The sequence below is a fragment of the Helianthus annuus genome, chromosome 13 (assembly GCF_002127325.2).
Source record: "Helianthus annuus cultivar XRQ/B chromosome 13, HanXRQr2.0-SUNRISE, whole genome shotgun sequence".
NCBI lineage: Eukaryota > Viridiplantae > Streptophyta > Magnoliopsida > Asterales > Asteraceae > Helianthus > Helianthus annuus.
The window spans coordinates 150,034,383-150,057,933 of NC_035445.2; the positions used below are offsets into that span (position 1 = coordinate 150,034,383).

At 34.0% G+C, this 23,551-nt stretch overlaps 1 pseudogene; it reads left to right on the forward strand.

The window, feature by feature from the left end:
- Positions 1 to 3,940: 3,940 nt before the first annotated feature.
- LOC118485892 lies at positions 3,941 to 13,729 on the forward strand (annotated as a pseudogene).
- Positions 13,730 to 23,551: the final 9,822 nt, after the last annotated feature.

Consider the following 23,551-nt stretch of genomic DNA (forward strand, 5'->3'; position numbering starts at 1 on the left):
GGTACTTCGATATCTGCAAGGGACGAAAGACTATAAGCTGACTTATAGAAGAAGTGATCATTTGGAAGTGGTGGGCTATTCTGATTCTGACTTTGCCAAATGCAAAGATGACAAGAAATCCACTTCGGGCTATATCTTTATGTTAGCAGGCGGCCCTATCTCTTGGAAGAGTCATAAACAACAGTTGACCACAACTTCCACAATGATGGCAGAGTACATTGCTGTCTATAACGCAACCTGTCATGGAATGTTGATTAGAAACCTGGTCACTGGACTCAAAATCGTTAATTCCATTTCTAGACCATTGAAGCTTTACTGTGATAATTCAGCTGCCGTTAGTTTCTCGAACAGTAACAGTTCGACTGGAGCTGGTTTATATCTCGATACGAAATATCTTTTTGTACGTGAACGTGTTGAGGAAAATAATCTTTGTATCGAGTATATTAGTACTAAGGATATGCTTGCGGATCCGATGACTAAAGGTCTCCCTCCTAAGGTTTATGAAGAACATGTTCGTAATATGGGATTATGTAAAGACCTTATTTGAGCATATTGTACTAGCTTATGTTTTATGTTTAATGAAATTTCCTCAAGTTTGATTTTGTATGTCTGTTAGAATATGTTCAACCGGTATAATGGCATATAGACAAATAAAAGTTACAAATCAAACAAAGGGCTTATGCGTATTTTGATCATAACGACTAGGTTTTAAATTAAGGCTATAGTATGATTAATGGGGGTCCTGAGTCGCATAATGATTCAACGGCTGTATTTCTCTGCTATAGTACTTGTTTAAGGCTAAAATGAGTGTTAACTCCTGATCAGGCTTAGCTAATACTCATAGTAAATGATTACTCGGCTAAGTGGGAGAATGTAAGATTAAATATATTACTTATTAATATTTAATCTATAGCCATCTTAATCATTTACATGATAGAGATCAAAATATATTAGAACCTATTATTTAATTAGTTGGTAATTGTTGATGGACCATATTACCCTTAGTAACTAATTAGGTTTCCTCCTGGGTGCTTATATAAGGAGAGTTATGTGGAGGTTTAAGGGTTACTCAGTTTCACAATTCACACCCCATTAGATCATAACATCATTAGTTTCGGCCTCCTCTCCAGAGCCGATATCCCTTTTCGGTTTCTAAGTCACCATCATCAGTCAGCACCCTAAGGAGGAACCAAATCAAGATGACAGGCATGTCGAACTCCCTCACTGGATTCTCCTCTGCATTGTCTGCGGTGACAGGTATGATTCATATGTTTTCCTTCATGCACAAACAGAACTGAACCAACATAAAGTGCTCCTTAATGCTTGCATACACTTTGGATAAGCTTGTAATGGTTTAAATGGGTTAATGTGGGGTATTTAAAAGATGAAAAAAAAAAAAAGAAATAGGATTGTTGGGCTGCCGAATTGGAGGGAGGAGGAAAAGAAAGTTTTTGTGGTTGTTGAAGTGTTGTAAAGATAAGGAAGATTGATGGTGGCGTTGTTATAATTGTTGCACCATATCTTTAAGTTAAGAGGAAATCATCCATCACCATACTTCTATCAAAATCAACATCTCTAGTGTATGGGGGTGTATAGCCGTGAATCATGGGGGTGGTTATTGTTTATTATATATTTTTTATTAACAATATAACATGTGAATAAATGGTATAATGGAAGATATTTAGGTACTTAGTTTAATTAGTGCAATTAGGGGTCAATGATAGTTTAGGGTTATAAATAAAGTCTAATTAGTTTACTAGTTTAGTGGATATAGGTTTTGGATGGTAAAAATGGTAGTAGTTTGCTCGCCGGTTTGATAAAGTTATAGTTTAATACCCGGAGCTATGGTTTTAATTTATCGTCGAGGTTATGGCGTCTATTCAAGTTATTTACGACGCCGAAATATCGCTCACTAGTTCACTAGATGTTTCGTTTAGGTGTTAGGGTGATAAGAATATTGTTTACTAGTCCGTCGGATAAAAAAAACGGACAAGTTGTGCAAGTAGCGACGGAACACCGGTAACTTGTGTTTCGGATATCCCAATGATATCTACAAGCTTATTTAAGTTGTAAAATATTATTTACAAGTCTTACAGACATTAAAGATGCTGAATTTTTATTGTTGCGGACAATTATTTTATTATATTTTAGCGCGGTTCGGACGAATTTTAACGACACGTATTTTCCGGAAAGTTAGGGTATTTTTGCATTTAGTGTCCCTAGTTAGGGATTTTTATTTGTATTTCAACTGTGAAATGCTTTCATGCCACTCGCGGCTCGTTCGAGCAGTTTTCCAGAACTAGCTGGCATGAATAGTGTGTTCAGGTGAATAGTGTTTTCAGCATTTTGCCAACATACTAGGACATAGTTTGCAGTTTTCTCGCGACGTGGCGATTGTATTATTGTTGTTTGACATATTTAACCATGCCCTATGATTCTAGACTTTGTACGACCTAATCATGCAATAATTAAATGGTAATGAACGTAATTAAGCGTTATGTCAAGTGTTTAAGTTGTACGGAATTACCATTATTTTTGCCAGTTGTCACAGATGTTTAATCTCAGGCGAAAGAAGCTAACCGTGAACGGCTGTAGTTAGCGGCTAAAATCGTCCTTCATCTTCGTTGGAAGTCTAATCTCATTATCTCATACGGAATCGGCAGGCTGTGGTGGTGGTTTCAAAGTGAAGAAGACAAGGGTTGAAACAGGGTGAACGAAATTTCTAAAGGAACGGTAGAACTGTAATTATCATTATATTTTCGTCCATTCAATAAACTTTCATAAGGAACTACGTTAATTGTTATATTTATAAATAAATGATATCTAAATGTGTTATCCTATTTGCATCGTAACTCGCCTCTGAACATCAAAATAATAAGAAAAGGTAAACAATATAGTACATAACAAAGGTAAAAAAAAGGTAAACGAAAAAGAAAACGATAGAAACTCGGTTGGTTTCGGTGCACTCGTTATAGAAAAGAAAAAGAAAAATTAAAAAAATATGTATAAAAAAGAGTAAATTACAAATTTTGTTCTTTATGTTTGTACCAAATTACAGGTGCTGCCCTTTACCTTTAAAATTGATTAATTTTGTACTTAATTTTTCAAAATCCTGCACGTTATGTCCTTTAGCCCTAACCAAGTTAATTTTTTTGTTAAATCTGATCATGTGCAAGGCATATGAGGGCATTTTTGTAATTTCATTTTTTTAATAAATGGAAACAAAATATAATTATTATATGTTATATACATAAGCACACACTCTCTCTCTCTCTCCTCAATTAACATAAGGGCCTAGTTTCACTCATCATCTTCCTCAAATATGAACCCTAATTTGCGCATCCTGTTTCACGTCAAATTCGAGTTATATGATCACAATTAACGAATAAAACCTTAGGGCTTTAGAATGGAAAATGAAAACCAGTAGGATGGTGGCTTTCTTACCTAAAATCGGTGCACAGATTAACACGGTGGCTCGCCGGAAAAGGTTGCAACGGCGGCAATGACAACAAAGGAGGGAGTGATTTCGAATGGGGAGGAAACGGGTAGAATGGTTCCTTTCTTACAGGTTATATATTTTGAATAAGAAAGAATCAAGTAAAAACTATATGTGCAGAAATTGGATCTGAGTTTGGTGAAAGGGATGGAGAAACACAGACGGATGACGTGATATCGGCTCTAGAAAAGAACGGTATCAATGTGGCTGGTGCAGCCACAAAGGGAAAGACTAAAGACTGAAAGCCTAAAATGTCGTTGAGGGTTAATATTCCAGCAACCACGCCTACACGAACCATAACAGCCGTCTATGCTTTGGGAAGATCTAGTCAAAAATCCTTGAAACCCTCCTTCTTTCTACTCTGAACCAAATTAGGGCACTTTCCTGCCTTTCTAGCTCACCGGAAAACGCACCCAAAGACCGCCGGAACCAGAGGTGAAGGTGATGGTAGCGGTGGTGGGGGGAGTGGTGACAGCGGTTGTGGAGGTGGAGGTGAAGGTGATGGCGGCGGTGGTGGTGGGGAGTGGTGACAGCGGCTGTGGAGATGGAGGTGGAGGTGATTGTGGTTTTTAATGAGAGAGAGTAGAAAGAGAGATGGTCTGCAACTTGTGAAGATGATGAGTTATTTATTTTAAGCTAATTACATAAAATAAATTTCCCGAAAAAACGAAATTACAAAAATGTCCTCATGTGCCTTGCACATAATCAGATTTAACAAAAAAAAAATTAACTTGGTTAGGGCTAAATGACATAACGTGCAAGATTTTGAAGCATTAAGTACAAAACTAATCAATTTTAAAGGTAAAGGACAACGTCTGTAATTTGATACAAACATAAAGAACAAAACTTGTAATTTACTCTTAAAAAAAATTATAGGCGCATTGTTAAAGTAAAAGAAAAAAATACAATAATTAAACTACATGAAAGTTTACTCTAAATAATGGAATATACTAAATTACGAAAAAGATTATTATTCATCTTTTCTTGGTTTATATAGAGAAAAAGTGATAATTGTTGCAACAATATAAGGGCTTGGGCAACGGTTGGGCTACAAGCAGGCCGGACTGCGAGATTGTTGGACATGAGTTTTAAATCCTAACCAACATAAGTAGAAATTATTACAGATTACAAAAAAACACGACACTAGAAGCAATAATTTAAACTTTTAAATTGATTTATATTTATGTCTTTATGTGTTATCTTATGACAAGGTACCTTTAACATCCAAATTACCTATTAAAGAAGAACAACAATAAGTGGCTAAGTATCCACTTGGGAATAGCCCAGTGGCTTTGGTATGTTTAGATAGAGTTTAAGTGTATGAGGAGTCAGAGAGCTTCAATCCCCATAGTGTGTGAGTTTAGCCATTCAAAAAACAAAATTAGTGTCTAACGTATCCATTTAGGTAGAAAATACACTACGACTACAAAAACGGTTTACATCTCTCCAAATTTAATTTGGTCTATGAAAAAACGGGTTACGAAACATTTTCTTGCACTCAAAAAATAAAAGTTATATAACTCAAAGGAACCAGCTTCCATATTGTTAAATATAGCCTTGTTGATTACACAAATAAACATGTTCTATTAGCTCTCCATTATAAATTGGTTTCTCAAAACAAATAATAGAACCAAATTTCTAAAAAAAAACAACCATGTTGTAAATCATTCAATATTGTTAAACCGACGCTTTTTCCCTTTGAGTTTAAAGAATATCTGATCTTATTGCCCGATAAGTTGCTGGAAATAGGAAGCCACTGCTGCGGTGCTGCCATTGATGAAAATTTGAAACGAACAGAAAATGGTTCAGAGATAAAGGGTCAGAGGGTCATGTGCGGATCTTACTAAGGGCTAGAAGGATCCCAGACCCTCTATTTTAGGCTTAGAGTTGTAAGTTTATCCTATTACCTTTGAAAAAATATTACCTCTATTTGGTTGGTCCACTACTAATCCAAACGCTCCAATTAAACATATTTATTTTCGCCTCTACCCTGCTCAATTTAAATGTTCAAGTTTCGCCACTGCAGAGGGTTTAATTAAATAGATTTGGACCAGTTTTGACCCGACCCAGCTATAAACATATAAAGAGTTGACTAGGCGTTTTAAGCATTACCATACATATATACTCTATAATAAAAGAAACTATGTTGAGGCCACTTGTCATCATATTAGTCCATGTTTTATAGATAAGTATTATTTTAGTTTAATTTTTTCTAATTAATTATAGATAATTCTCCTACTAAATATTATTTAGTTTAATTTCTTATGGATAATTATTATTTAGTTTAATCTCATTCTCATTTATAATATTATTTATTTAACTAATAGAGTAAATTGTGATTTTGGCCCATGTGGTTACATCACTTTTACTCTTTTAGCTCAAAAAGAATTTTTAACATCTGAGCCCCCAACGTCTTTTTTAACCCTTTTGGCCCCTTACATTTAATGGATGGGGTTAGTTTTAGGGGCCAAAAGGGTTAGAAAAGACGCTGGGGGCTCAGATTTAAAAAAAAAAAAAAATTTAGCTAAAAGGGTAAAATTGATATAACCACAGGGGCCAAAATCATAAGTTACTCTAACTCTAACCTATATTATTTATCATTTATACATTTACGAGTTTTAAATAACGGGTTAAATTTATTGAGACTTCGTTAACAAATTTTATTACAACAAAATCTATACTATATAATAAAAGAAACCACTTTTGGGACACATGTCATTATATTAGCTCATCTCTTATAGATAATTGTTATTTTATTTTAATCTCTTTTAATAATTAATTATTAATAACCCTCATACTAAATATTATTTAGTTTAATATCTTATATTATAGATTAGTTTATATATCTATTTATAGAAAAACCAAAATGGTTTCAAGTAACATCAACGCTACAAATTTTATCATCAAAGAGAAGTTGAGCAAAATTTTATTACTTTGGACTTAACAAAGTCGTCCAATAACATTTTGTTTAGATATTAGAGATAAAATCCTAACGTAGGATATTGTGCTACTTGAAAAACTCGTATAGATATCAAAAGCTAAGCTTCACGATAAATCATTGGATAGTCACTGTAATATATTTTTTATGTTAATGGATTAGACAGTCGAACTTAAAATAACAATACACTTTAGAAATATTATCAAAACTAGGTTATAACCCCGTGTATTACATGGGTTTAAAAAAATGTAGTTTTACATACTAAATAATAAAATAATATATCTTTAAAAATCTCATTTATTACACGGGTTGAATAAATATAATTTTATATATTAAATAATAAAAAATATTATATTTTTAAGAACCTCGTGTATTGTCATATATATACCAAATAATAAAAAAAGTTAAATCTTGGTTTCTTTTATTATATAGTATAGATATAGATGTTCACATCGGTTGTTTCAATCGATAACATCATTTGTTTTTATATCATGGATCGATAACCAACGCTACCAATGTGACAAACAACACTACAAAATGGAATGTGGATATGAAATACCGAGTATAAAGTGAACCGAATAGACTATAAAGAAATTGAACTAAAGTAGATTAGTATATGGTCTAAATATGGAGTAAAGTGAAATAACAAAGTAAAGTGTGCATGGTCTAAATATGTAAGAGTGAAATAAGTCATTTTATATTTAAGATTTATGAATATATAAAACTCAATGAAATTAAACTAATAATATTTAGTAGGAGTGTTATCTATAATATAAGATATTAAACTAAAATTACATTTTTTTTCAACCCGTGTAATACACGGGGTTATAACCTAGTAATCTATTTATATCAATCTAAATTTTTATCTATACTATACTATATAATAAAACATTAATGTGTGACACATGTCGTTCATGTAGGTATTTATTTTATGATTTTCTCGCCTCACTTCCAAACTTATCTTATATTAATTAAATAAATAAATGGATAATGAGCTAATATTAAATTTTATCCTACTTTAAATTTCGAATACCATTCTTCTATTTTTCTAATAAAATATTATCCGAAATTTTAAATTGTTAATTTAAAACATTTTAAATAAAACAAATTGTTTATCACGAAAACAAAACTTTGTATTAGTATATTAAATTTTTTTTCACTATACAAAATTACATTTACTAAGTTTTTTATTATTTGGTATATAAAATTACATTTATTTAACTCGTGTAATAAATGAGGTTTTTTTAAAAGATGTATTATTTTATTATTTGGTAAACAATATTACATTTATTCAACCTGTGTAATACATGTGGTTTTAAAGATATATTTTTTTTATTTGGTATATAAATTACATTAATTCAACCCGTACAATATGGTTCTTATATAAATAACTTTTTATTATTTAATATATAAAATTATATTTATTCAATCCGTGCAATAAATGAAGTTTTTAAAGATATAATATTTTATTATTTAGTATATAAATTTATTTACTCAACCCGTGTAATACACGGGGTTATAACCTAGTATCATATAAATAAGACATCTAGTAAAAACTGGCACTTGAATAAAAACGAAATAAATATAGATCATTTTATTTATCAAGCCATTTTAGATGGTGAACCCAAATTATGTTACATCTCATGATATGATAATTAGAACATATTCGAAACGCAGATTTATTACTTTTTATGACCACATTGTCTTAGGCAATTTTTTTGGCATTCAGCTTCACTACCATAGAAGCAAACGATGTCGGGAACGTCACATAAACAACACCACTGCTCTGGTTTACCAGGGATCTGTTTTTGCTTCATGCAAACGAATGAAACACCTTTGCTTGACGAGTTTAAATCACTGGCTTCATGGCTTTGAATGCTCTGGATTCTTGTGCCTGCATACAAGTTAATGTATTATGGAATATTTAGTGATTGAACTATGACAATCTCATGTGATCTTAATCCTTTGTTTGTTGTGAGAGAAAGAGAAAACAAATATATTCAACTTACAATCCGTAAATGAGACGAAAACTAGACTGAAAATAGCAAAATATGCAATAGCGAGCTTCAACATCCTCTAGTATGTCTTCTTTCTTTCGTTTGGATTTTAAGTAGAAGTATACGAAGGTGGTTTAACTACAAATGAGATGAAGGGTATTTATATGTTGTAAATTTTGTTTTTAGCATAATCTTTGTAGTTTATAATTTGATTTTGGAGATAAATTTTGTTTCTAGCGTAATCTTTATGGTTTATAAGTTGATTTTAGAGATCAAGATAATCAATGATTGTTTTGTAACTTATATTGTAATTACTAACTTAAATCTTTCTTTTTATTATATTGATCTCCTTACTCCTAATTATGATCATAACCTTCTAATCTTTCTTTTTATTATATTGATCTCCTGACTCCTAATTACTAAGTTATATCTTTCTGTTTATTATATTGATCTCCTTACTCCTAATTATGATCATAACCTTCTAATTTTATTATACGCGATTTAATGACATTTATGGTTTTTATTCAAATGGTCTGATCCATGGAATATACTAGAAAACACTTGGGGGATAAACAAGCTAGTATAACTCAAAGGAACGTAATACATAGAATAAGGCCGGTTCCATACAAATGACTATTTTGTATTTGATCCTAATAACGAGAATTTAGCCCAGCCACGTTTTGGTTAAGTTACAACAAAATTTACATTTGTTACATTGATTACTAATATTAGTGATAAAAATTTACAATCAATGACTAAATATACAAAAACATATACGCCTATTATTATTTTTTAACTACGCTATTGCACGTATCGTGCATACAACGCGTTTATTTCCATCTAAAGCTTTATTTGCTTCTTGCGCTTCTTGTGTACGTGTATCTTGGAAACATGATCGGTAAGCTTGTCGATCTTTTGGGTGACCCTACGATCTAACGCCAAAACCTCGTCCAAAACATGGCTTAGCTGTTCGAAAATATCCATTGGTTCGTGAGAAGTAGACATTGGCAACCTATAAGACCATATGTAATGGGGCTTTATAAGGGCATGAAAGATTTTGATAATGCCCTTACACTATTACTCATGGGCATTATAGAGGCATGAAGAGTGAGGGGCATTTCTATAATAATGCCCAAAGAGAAGAAAAATAATGGAAAGTAATAAATGAAATGAGCATTAACCATTACACATTTTTTAAAAAGGCATTATGATGATGATGTGGTGAAAAATGCCCCTTAGTGAGCATTAACGATTACCTATGGTCTAAGTTAAGGAAGAAAATATAAACAAGTTTTATCAATAATTTAAAGAAAACGATCAATCAAAAACTAAGTTAATGATTTTACAAAGAGGCTCGTATATAGATTCTCGATTCGTAATTGCGCCCAAAAAAAAGTGGAAAACCTGGATATAAAAGAAACAGCCAAAGATATATGGAAAAAAACATTTCATAATTATTTGATCTTGAAGTTTATACGCATAACCATATTTTAAATAGGAATATTGGATTTTAATAATCTCAACTATTCGTCGTTAGCCGCCAACAGTCTCAGCTTTAAAAATAACCACTGGCAGTCCTAAATTTCAACATATTGCCCTCCAATGGACACTGACTAACAGAACACTGACGTCATTACTCTCCGGCCATCGAGAAAACGTTTTTTGGTCGGAAAACTCATTTTTTGCCAGAAAACTCAACATTTTTGTCATGGACCTCTTTGTGACCTTATTATGAACCTTTGCGAACCTTTTTTCTAGTAAAAACCTCAATTATTAAAGTCGTCGGAAAACTTCTTTTTCGCTGGAAAACTCAACTTTTTGCCGGAAAACTCAATATTTTCGTCACAAACCTCTTTGTAACGTTAGATCGGATCTTTAGAAACCTTTTTTCTGGACAAAAACGGTTTTCCGGCAACCGGAGACTAACGGTGTCAGGGTTCTGTTAGTCAGGGTCCATTAGTGACCAATATGTCAATAATTGGGACTGCTAGTGTTTTTTTTTTTTTTTTTTTTGAAGTTGGGGCTATTGGCGGCCAATGACGAATAGTTGAGATTATTAAAATCTATATTCCTTGTAAGTATGATTTTCGTGGCGCAGAAACCAATGTTTAACCGGTAGTTGCTTCGTTGAAGCCATCTCAGTATAATAACCCAAATGTTAACATCAAACCTAATTTACAAGGCTAGCAGCAATCATAAGGATATATATATGTGTGTGTATATATATATATGGGTTTGATAATAACACAATGTATAGAAACCCTAGTAAAAACTTAATGATCAAAACCCAGTTGAAAGACACAATGACCTGAACCTTTAACACAATGCAAAGAAAACCTAGGAAAAGTGAAATTTTTTATTTTATTTTTATATAGCAACTAGGTTTTTACCCGTGCCGCGCGTTGCGGCGGCAACATCAGTTTCTGACTTCGTTATATGCGATACGATGATGACATTAACGTGCGATGCCCACGCGTGACTTGACTGTTTTTAACTTTGTTATACACATTACGTTAGTGGGATTAACGTGGTTAGATATAGATAAAAAGAGTATAATGTCTTGCACATTGTGGTGTAAAGTCGTAAGAGTAATTTAAACAAAAGAAGAAGTTATTAAGTAGAAATAAATCATGGGTCAATGTGTCACCTACCAAAAGATTGGGGTGAAATTGTAATATAAACTTGAGGGTCAAAAAAGAAAACTTAAGACCATGGTTCACCAACAATGGTTTTTAAGTTTATACCAGTTATTTAACCCGCACATTGCGATGGAGGACACAATGAGAACTTAATCGATATTGACTCGGTTTGTTACAAGACTGGTAAGGTACCGGTACGGTACCACCAATCGCTACAGCAACCGAATCAACATGTGTCCAGTTCGTTAGCTTTTAAATTTTGATGTTTCTTCATATCAAGAGACATTATATTCATCAATTACAAAGTTATTTAGTTAACTAATAAAAAAAACTCTTATAACTTAGTGGTATGGTATTCGACTCACTACAAAAGTAATACAAAAGTAATGTCGATTCAAATACATGCAAGTGTAAAGTTAGGTGAAATTTTGATGTAAAAAATACTGATTAAGTATTAAGAAAATATAAAATAGAAAACCTAAATATAAAATAAAACTTCAAATTAAATAATAATAAAATGTAATTAATTGTAAAAAATCAAATATGGACCGACCTATATGTAAGTCATGATCCGTACATAAATAAGCTTATGTTATTGTTTTGGATTAGAATGAAAAATATATTTTGGGTAAGTTAAGAGATTATTTGTAGCAATAGTAAAAGAAAAGATTAGTTGTAGGAACAGTAAAAGAAAAAAGTGAAAGAAAAGAGGGGTGAAATGGGGGGTCGAACCCCTGCCCTTTGATTCAAACTTGCCACAATCAACCACCAGGCCAGATTAGAGCATTGAGTTCTAAAGTAGCTACATTTTATATATATAAAAGAAGGCGGTGGCTATGATGTGACAGCCACCGACCTTCTTCTTTAAGATTATATAAATATCATACTTATATTAAATATAAAAAAAATGCATGTTATACGGTGAAATTGTTTTTGAAAAAAATGTCGTATGAAAAAGTTTTGGACGTTTTAAATTGATGGGGGAATTGACATGTGACTTGCATGTGAAGAGAACGTTAATAAATCTAAAATCCCTTTTGTACCCTTCCACAGTTTTCTTTTGGCAATTTGGATTAAATTATCTCAACTTTCTCAATTTGGCCGATAATAATCCCAACTTAGTTATCGGCCAAACATGGACCGGTTCAGATTATTATCGACAAATAACTGAGTTGACATTATTATCGGCCCAATTTAGAAAGTTGAGATTACTTAAATCTAATTTGCCTTTTCTTTTTCTTTTTCCTAAAACTGATCTCAACCCTCCAAATCTTAGATTAATTCACCAAAATCATTCTTACCTTTCTTATTTATTTTCCCCTTTGTATTTGATCCTAATCCAGATATGATAGACTCGCCCACTTTAAGTTTTTAATTTTAATCCAAAAGTTTTCATTATTCTTTATTTAAACTTACAGCTTTTTTACTTAAATAATATATAATATTATTTAGATTAAGTTAAAAAGTTTATTTTACTAGCATATTATTATATATAAACTCAAAGTTTATAAATAAAAACTTCAAATCCATTTAATTTTATAAAAAAAAATATAAATAAAACAAAAAAAAATTAAAAATATAAATATAAATAAAACTTTACATTATTTTAGTCAAATATAATTAATTAAAAATAGACTCTCTAGATATTAAAGGGCATTTTAGTCATTTTAGTAAGACTTAAAAAAAGTTAACAAGGTTTGGCCTTAGTACTCAAAATTGTAACAAATTAGAACATTAATACCTGATTTTGCAACAAAAAACTATAAGTACCGGACATTGAAATTTGGCAGAAACCACAAGTACCAACGGTGTAATTTTTTCTTAATAAAATTTATATTTGGGATGTTCAGAAAAATATTTTAAGAAATATTGTGTGTTTAGTTTTTGTTATAAAAAATATTTGAGTAATTAAATTGATGAGAGAATTAGCAATTAATAAATATAATGGTGCACCAATCAAGTTTGGACAAATAGATGAAGTTGAGCATGAGTTTGGGTCATGACCTAGGTTGCTTCAACATCCTGGCCGTGGCTTTCAATTTCCTTTTTTATTTTTTTAGCTTTAATATAACCAATATTATTTTGCCAAGTGATAACCAACTCAAATAAAGATCACTAATAGGGATAGTCTTATATATTCGTGTTTGAATTTTTATTTTGGAAAGGAAACCAATCGCGTTCCGGGAAAAAATCCCAATATCGTATTCGCCTAGAAGAAAAACAAAAATTGGATTTTCATTATGGTCTTATAAAACGACAATTACTTAAATATGTTTGTATCGCCGGAAAGACAAAGGGGCCAACAGGTCAGGTTTTACTTGAAATGCACCTGGATAACATCCTTTTTCGGTTAGGTATGGCTCGAACTATTCTCTATTCTGGGAGCTCGCCAATTAGTTAACCATATATATATTTTAGTCAATGGTCATATAGTAGATATACCAAGTTATCACTGCAAACCCCAAGATACTATTGCTGTGAGGGATGAACAATAATCTAGAACTCTAATTCAAAATTCTTTTGATTCATCCCCTCCCATCCTAAGGAATAGCCAAACTATTTGACTCTTCAACCATTCCAATCTAAATGATTAGTCAATCAAATAATAGATATTAAATGGGTCAGCTTGAATATAAATGGCCGACCATTATGGGTATAATTGTAGATGTCTGAGACCAGGTTATTATGATTTCTTTTTCTTCTTTTGTGTTAAGCTTATTTATTTTATTTTAATAAATGATTCGGCACAAAAGGATTTTTTTAGTGAACGTGTCACAGCTTCCTCCTATTTTTTTGTAAAGACAAAGAAACAAATTCTATTTTCTCTCCTATTTACAATGGCGACAAAGAATCAAATTATCGCTATATTTATTTTTTTTTCTACTTCTTTCTCCAAGTGCAGTATAACCCCAAGGGGGTGGGTTTTTTCTACTAATTGGGCCCTCCCTTCACCACCCCCATGTGGATGGTCTACGTGGTTCATAACTACTCCCCTTACTACATTGGTGCTTACCTAGCCAACGCTTAGATCCGACCCTACCCAAAATTTTCTAGTTCACCCCAACATTCCCCACTTGTTTGGCTATTGCTGAGCAGTTTTTGGATATCAAACGGACCTCCCCATAAGGTAATTTTAATGTGGCCGATTTCCCTTCTTTTGTAATTAGTTTCACTAAAGTACCCGCTACGTACTCTAGCTAATTGTCCACCCCTTCCAAGTGTGATTTCTATGTTATATATGGTCGTGCCTAAAGGCATATCGGTTGAAGTAGACTCTTCTTTTTTATCAATCAAAACCCCTTCCTAAACTGTACAAGCTTCTTCCAAAGCATACGGCTTTCTGGATGTAGATGGTGATATCTATATGGTATAATAAAGTACCACATGAGTAGATATATATAGGAATCAAAATCTGCTGAATCACTCATGTTATGATCTTCTACATCCTAGGTCTTCTCGTTCCATCATCTGTTGGACCTGCAAAACACAATTCTAATCAAATTAGGCCTTTCAAAACCAAAATTCACATAAATACACGAACTTAATACGATAAAGCAAAGGGCTTTCAACCACGTATCAGTTATCCTATACCTGCGTCTAATCCCGGACCATGTCAAATCGATAATACTATAACCATCGGAGGGAAGGTCTCCGTAATCCCCAAGTTCTTTGTTGCAATGTGTGAAAGAAGAGTGAAAAGCGGTATTTGAATTTTGAAATGTGGAAAATTAGATATAATGTGCGCCTGGGAATTCAAAATTTGGGTTTACTAGCCACTAAGAATCTATAGCTTTAATCGATGATTTATTTCCAATATGGAGATTCAAATTGAAGAACCACTGCAGAATACTTTTTTTGGTGAGCAACATGATACTGGTTTTCAATTTCTAATATGCATACATAACTTGTACATTGGGCTTCTTTTCTTGTAAATATCTTAATTTTAAGTTCTCTTTCCAATATGTATTATATAATAGTATATATAATGTATATAAGAGAGAGAACGTTGAAAATTTAGGGATCAACTTATGGTGCACAGAGTACAAAATATCTATATATGTTGAATGGGTATTATAGTCTTTTCACCCAATTTTACTTTTTTACGCATGACCATTTAAACTTATGTACACTTATTTAAGGGTTAATATTAACACATGGTAAAATCTTTTTTAACATGGTGTATACAGGTCATATAACCTTATACGGCCTGTATAGAATTAAATGAACTGACAAATCTAGCGGAAAGATCATCTATCTACTATCCTTTACGCTATTATTCACTCTCTCTGTTTTCTCAAATCCAGCGGAAAGATCATCTGCTCCAGCTTCACACCCTCTCCACTTCACCCATCTTCAACATCTCTCGCCACCACACACATATACCTGAACGATGACCACCTCCACCACCCATTATACCCACCACCATCTTCAAACTGCCACCCACCCCTACCCCCACACACCATGGCCATTTTCTTCAAACCAATCATCGGCGAACTATTTTTTTACCGATGAATTCTACAAATTCCGATCACTACACAAGGCACCACCCATAATTCATCTCCTCCCCTCAAGTTTTTCGGGTAGTCCTCAAGTTTTCCCGCTGACATCGATTATGATGGGGAAGATTAGGTGGCCAGCGATTTCGATTGTGATGGGGAAACTTAGTGTAACACCTCGAAAATTCCTGTCCAATAGAATAAAGACACGTGTCATGGAGGACACGCTTCAGGAACCCGGATCAAATAAAGAGATGTATGGTAGGATTTTAAAGAGGGCGTCATGTTATTAAAAATACCTCTGAACGACCCAAGGGTGACATGTTATTAAAGCACCTCTGAGCGACCCGAATTATAAATCCCAAGATCCATAAATCATTTGATAAACATCTTATGTTCTAACCGGTTGATTTCCGAATAAATAAAATTTCCATCTTTATATGGAAAATGGACTATTGATGATGTTACTACAAGAAAATCTAATTGTAATCCTAATCTATTTGGGAAATATTGATTAATCTTGTTCAATTCAAACTTCCTTGGTTTTTCCGTCAAATTACTCCCACAAGAATCCACTATGAGAAAGGGGACATGTAAGAGCTCTTCTTCCATGCAATAGCTGTGCAAGTGGTCCCACAAACTGAAAAGAGATAGCATGTTTCGGATATTATTGGTTGCATGGTCAAGACTTAAAAGTTTTCAAACTTTTGTCTTCTGGCCATCGCTTACGGACCGCAAGACCCCACGTTTACGGTCCGTAAGCAGGTTACCTGGGTGTGTTCAGCAAGGTCGGTTACGGACCGTAAAGGTTTAGGCTTACGGTCCGTAAGGAAGGAATACGGACCGCAAGGCCATGTGCTTACGGTCCGTAAAGGCGTCGCTGGCAGCAGATTTTGGACAGCTGCCTGTCCAACCCGTTTAACCGACTTAAAACGTAAAATTATGAAACCATGGGCTTGCTAGGCAGTTTATAGGCCTCTAGGAACACCTGGGATGATCCTCCAACCATTGTAGACTTGCTTGTCACAATCTTGGACCTCTTGGCTCACTATATAAAGACTTGAAATTGTAACCATTGGCACTTGCTCTCTTGGCGCTTTTGTTCAAGACTCTCTGGAGCTTTCCTGGTCAGCAACCCATTTTCTTTAGGTCCCTAATCCTTCTTAGGACTCTTGTAAGTGCTCTTAACCTCCTTTAATCCATTCTAGCTTAACTAATTAAGTAAAAGTCAAACCATCGTAATTAAGGTTTGACTTCGTGATTAATCATAATGTGCTCTGTCAAATCACGAATTAAGAATACCTTTAGGAAGGTAATTAAGTGGGTAACAAACCCTTAAAAGGGTATTTCCAGATTCCCACTCTAAGCATGTCAATTGTCGAGTCAATGCTAACTATAAAAAGTCAACAGGATGCTTAATTTCAAATTAATACATAATTAGCATTGTAGGTTGCATGTAACCTGTTTGAACATTAAAATAACTTGGTAATAAGTATAAGAACATGTTCCAACATGTTCAACTCGACAATTTTCTATTTAGACCCGGTTCGGAACCGAAAGTCGCATAGTTTGACTTTCGCTTTGACTTCCAGTTCTGACCCGTTTTAGTCAAGATTAAGATTGCCTTAGAGCTTCTTTTGAACCTAATAACATGTTAGTATATCCTCCAGTGATTATACAACTCGGTTCATTAGATATCTTGTTCATATGCATGATTCCGTTAAATGCACATATGTTGACCATTATGCCCAAAGGTCTAAAAATCATGATTTTTGAAAAATAAAAGGGTAGACATGTTAGTTACTGAAATATAAACTTGTTCCCAAAATTTGACATCAGTTTGAGGTCTAGATTAAGAGTTATGCCCATTAGCGTAATTAGAAGCCTTCTTAGTGAATAATTAGCGTAATTAACGCATAGCCTATTTAAACTTAGATTTTATACAAAAACTTTATACCCACTGTTATATAATAATATTTTGGGAATTTTAAAGATTTTTATTTATTTTTAGAATGAGCATAACTAGAGGTTTTAAGCTTAATTCGGCTTATGACGGTTTTGCCCTTTTCGGCCATAAAATGAGTTTTACAAAACCTTTTGACCCCAAACCTTTTCCTACTGATTTATTATGTTAAATATAATATTTTGAGCCTTCTGGAATTATAGAAATATCAGCTTTTCCTTTAAAACCCGGAAATGGCTTCAAATCGCCTTTTTGGCATTTTTACAACATAGTATATGTCAAAACTAGTTTTTATACTAAAGGTCTAATACCTACTGATATATTTAGTAAAATTTCATGTTATAATAGTAAACTAAGGTTGAGGACTCAGGTTTCCCGTTTTGACCTTTTAAGCCTATGTAAAATTTCCAAAATACCCTTATGAGGCGTAATTGGAGTTTAAAATCATTCGGGGCATAATGGGACATACCATACTGATATTACAACATTTTTGGTGCATATAATCTCAGGAAACATGTATATGATTTATATGGTTACCCGTTACGCACTTTCGCGTTCGGATCGGCTTATGTGACTAGTCTACGCACGTTAGCCGAAACGGGTCAAACCGTAACATCTTAGTCTCTAAATCCAGAATGTGTTTAGTTTACCCATGTAATACAAGTATCCAAGCTTGTAGGGTCTAAGTCACATTCCTTTTCGGTTTTTCGCCTTCCTCGTGATTAAACCATATTTATTCTTCGAAACTAACTGGTCTAAGCTTAGGCTATGTTAAAAGACCCGTTAGGATTCTAATAGGTTATATTAAACCTTCGTTCCAGAATAGGAGCCCAGTAAAAGACACTTGCATTTTTGCTTTTGTGGTTTATACTTGCTCAAGTAAATACTTTTAACTTATTTTCCCTATACGGGCTTGGGGGTACGGTATATAAAATACCGCTTGGTCGGGCAATTGACCCCAACTCATTAGTAGTTGGGTATTATCAATGTGACCCGTTTGAAAACTTGGTTTTGTTTGTTTTTTACGCCTTTGGGAGCTTATTGACCATGTCCCGGATATCCTTGGCATCATTTTTGGCCACGACCTTGACACCCGGGTGTAGGCGTACACCCGGTATTATGTCCATTATTAAGGTATAAACGTTGGCTTCCCGCCGCGAACTTATACTAAGTGGTGTGTCAATTAACCTTAAACCCGACACGACTCGGGCGACTGAACGCACAACAAACATGTAAATCTTTTACAAGTTTAACTTTGATTAATTATTCCCAAGTTATAAAATGTTTTGTGCCTTGAGCATTTAAATCAATTTTTAAAACCTTTTCAAAATGAGTCAGTTAAATTGTATTTACCAGTGTAAACTAACGTATTTTCCCCAAAAAGATTAAGTGCAGGTTCTATACGTAATAGGCTGGTCTCTCCTTAGCATCATAGAGTCTCGCAAGCTTTGGGATGCATTTATCTGTTGAACAATTTTCTCCTTTTATTTCGATCCGCCTGTGGATCTATTTCGACTACTTGTGATACTTAAATATTACATTCGATGGTTGAAATAAATCTATTTCTTTTGCTTCCGCTGTGCATTATAATTTGTGTTGTTTGACTATGATGATATCAACTACGTCACGTTAATCCCCCACCGGGCCCACCGGTGACACGTGGAAATTTGGGGTGTGACACTTAGGTGGTTGGCGATTTCGATTATGGTGTTATCAGCTGACGGACGAAGATCTGACGCAGGTGGAAGTGACGGAGGAGATCCGATTGACGGCGATATGGCGGAGGGGAGCGGTGGTGAAACTAAGTCGTTAGAACAGAGTTGTGGAGCCAGAGTAGGTGATGTTCTGGCAGGAACTAAAGAAACGGGGAGAGTGAAAAATAAGGTGAAGGATACAGATACTGTTTTGGAAATTTTTAAACTAATGGACTATAATTGTTATCATTAACAAACCATAGGGATGAAAAATGTTACTAACTTATTATTTATTTTAATTTTAATAACAGGGGCATTATCGTCATTTCAAATAAACTAACAGAATAATTGGATGACATTTATGTGGGTGGACTGTAATAGTTACAAAAGTGAAACCACCGGGACTGTTTTGGCAGTAGTTCAACTAATTGACTAAAATAGTGATTTTTGACAAACCAATGGGACGAAAAATGTAATTAACTCTAAAATTGGTTTATAATTGGTTTAAACACATTGTTGTAAATAATATAGACAAGTCATTATATTTGGACAACCTAGACACTATAACTAGATTAGGCACACCGTTTTAGTTAAAATAGAAGCATGGTGGTTTCACTTTTGTAACTAATTCAGTCCATTAGTCTATTACAGACCACCCTCACTAACACCATCTAGTTATTCTATTAGTTTATTTGAAATGACCATAATGCCCCTATTATTAAAACTACAAAATAAATTAATAAATGAAGTTTTATTATGTTTTTATCCCCGCGGTTTGTTGAAAATAACTATTACAATCCATTAGTTTAAAAATTGCCAAAACAGTACCAATATTTTCACAACTCCCACCTTCAACTCACCAACAATGGCGGCTAATAGCTTCATCTATCGACTATCCTTTACTTTACTATTCACTCTCTCTATTTTCTCAAATTCAGCGGAAAGATCATCTGCTCCAGCTTCACACCCTCTCCACTTCACCCATCTTCAACATCTCCCACCATCACACACATATACTTGAACGACGACCACCTCCACCACCCATTATACCCACCACCGTCATCAAATTGCCACCCACCCCTACCCCCACACACCATGGCCATTTTCTTCAAACCAATCATCGGCTAACTCCTTTTCTACCGATGAATTTGTCACACCCCTTTCAGAGCCGGAAGCGCGAGGTGTAATCGTGATTGATTCTTATTGCATACGATAAGTAAACATACTACATGATGTAAAACAAACTCCAAATTTGCCATTCAAAGTTTAAAACATCCAAAATACAAGTTAAGTTTAGAGTTTACATCTCAGCAAAAGATAATTGTTTGAAAAGTTTACAACATCACTTCAAATTAAAGATCAAGGTTTTGTTTCCTATATCACCGCAAGGAGGAGGGATATAACAAACAAATCCATCAAAAGGTGGCAATGGAGCATGGACACATAACATTTTAAACATAAAGCTACTTCTTGAACAAAAGAGGCTGTGAGCATCCACTAATTTCCTAAAATACATGTAAGTTTGAAAATCATCAACAAAAGTTGGTGTGAATTCATGCAGTTTGTATGGAGTGTACGAGTTGTAGTTGTATGAAAACATGATATCTCATTGTAAAATGTAATTGTAAATCTGAACTCTGTAAATGTAAGGAAATCGAGATCGCTAATGTTTCGCGAGGACGTTAACATGTGTGATGACATAGGAAGCATCCAAACCTAGGCATTTTTTCGTCGATTCACGACTGAGACCCAAAAGCACTCTTAAGCAAATGTAGGGCCAAGAGTGAGGCTGTCACACCCTGACTTTTGCGGAAGCGTATGATGTGGGACTTGTTTAATACCATTGCATTCAATCATAATACAACTATATGATCAAAACGATGTTCATCCATTCATAAATTTTAAAGTATTACAAGCACCATTTATTTAAGTCTTAAACACAACCTTCGACTTAATTAATGTTTCGTGAGGACTTTAACATGTGTGATGACATAGGAAGCATCCAAACCTAGGCATTTTTCCGTCGATTCACGACTGAGACCCAAAAGCACTCTTAAGCAAATGTAGGGCCAAGAGTGAGGCTGTCACACCCTGACTTTTGCGGAAGCGTATGATGTGTGACTTGTTTAATACCATTGCATTCAATCATAATAAACAACTATATGATCAAAACGATGTTCATCCTATCATAAATTTTAAAGTATTACAAGCACCATTTATTTAAGTCTTAAACACAACCTTCTACTTAGTTACAAGTCGACGAAAGTGGATGACATCTAAACTTTGAAACTACTTCTAGAAACAACACCTGCGCCCAAGATCCAACTTGTTACCTGAAATACATGTAAGTATTGGAAAACATCAAGAAAAGTTGAGCGAGTTCATGCGTTTTGTATGAGTGCTGAAAAACTTGTAAACCTTTGAGAAACTCCTTTGAAAACAGGTATGAAAAGCATTTATAAACAAAATCAAATTGAAGTTTTGCAAGGACATTAAAACATGTGAAGACATAAGGCGCACTCGAAATGCGTAGGCTTATACCCTCGTTGATTCCCTCGACTATGTCGAATTCTCCTTCGACTATGTCGAATCCGCTTTGACTATGTCGAATCCGCTTTGACTATGTCAATTTACCTTGACTATGTCAATTTGCCTTGACTATTGTCGATTTACCTCGACCGGGACACCGAAGCACTCAAGTGGTCACCTAAGTACCATGAGTAGGGTTCGGCCGTGTAACACCCCGAAAATACAAATTCTTATAATACAATAACGTTGTGAATAAATAAGAAAAGAAACTAACTAGGAATGACATTAACCTAGTTATAGAATGAGTTGTGAGTAGTTAAAGAGTTAAAACAAATAAAGAATGAAAGTTGAAGGGCCAAAAGTGTCTAAATGAAAACTAATATTAATAAAACAAAATAAATTAAACTCAAACACACTTGTTTGTGTGTTGTTGAGATCGATCAGAGCATGGGGCGATCCCAAGCTCCCCAAAACCCTAGTTTTTGCTAAAACCTCTAAATTGAAGGATCAAATCAAGTCGAAAACAAAAATCGAGCATAGATTGTTGATCCCCATTGCGAGGAGATCATAAGGTATGTAAAATTTGATAAAAATTCTCTACTTGAAATTCTCATGAATTTAGGAAATTCGAAAATTTGTGGATGCATGTGTGATATATAGATGAAATTGGAACATTGAAATGTCTAGAAGTAAACCCTAGACAAATACATGTTGAAATCATACTTAGTTCTAGCAAAATTCATGAAACACCATTGTAGGTGGTTAGGGGGTGGAGTGAAACTTGATAAACCCTAGGGAATTGGGGGTTGTTCTAGTGAAATTTGACATGTATGAAGTGATTTCAGAATTCTAGAGATTTATATTTATGTTAGATGGTTTGATAGATGAAAATTTAGGGCTACATGACAAGTTATGAACTTGTTAATACATTAAGTAAATTGTTGCCCTTAAAGTGTTTGTACAATTGTCTCAAAGAAGACTTAAAACTGAAATTTAAAGTTAAACCGCGTAATTGTAATGTTTCGGCAAATTATGCGATATATGATTAAAAAGGGGTTCTAAACATGCTATGGTTGAACTCTATAGGAAAAGATACCAGAGCGTTGAGCGGACAAGCCGGTGGTGACTTGCGTTTGAAGGGCATGCATTGAAGGTATGTAACTTAACTCGTTACATTAAGTGAATTGTTGTTAAATTATGTATAGTCGCATTGTAGTATAAAAGTTGTGTTGATTATAGCGACCATGATCGCTACTTAAATTCATTGGATTAGAGTTAGCAAGAAACCGTTTAGTAGTCATCATATTGGAGGATTCCATAAGATGAGCCAATGGGTCGAATAATAGTGTAAATTGTAGTATTAGTGTTTTAATAGTTAGCAATGGCGATAACATTAACAAGAGCATTAAACCATGGGATTGGTAAGGAAATGCGGGTGATGATAAGTCCCGGATGATGGGTATAAGGCGCCATAGGCTTACTAGTGAAACGGTAGTAAAATGGGTGTAGTTAGAGTGGGTCGAATAAATGCATAGTGACTTTTAGTCGTTCGACCCGTAGATCAAATTTTCGGTATGCTAATTGAAATAGGCACGTCGGTAATGAATTTACAGATGTATAGGAAAAAGAATCACCTAAAATGGACAACCGAGTAAAAAGTTAGGAGTATTTAAAGTTGGATTTGTGAATTTCCGGAGCTGGGCAAATATGCAGGTCCAGTTTCTGGACCTGCTGGAAAACGTATTCCCCCGCGCCACGCGAGGGGAACATAGGGCACTGGCGCGACACGCGGGGGCACC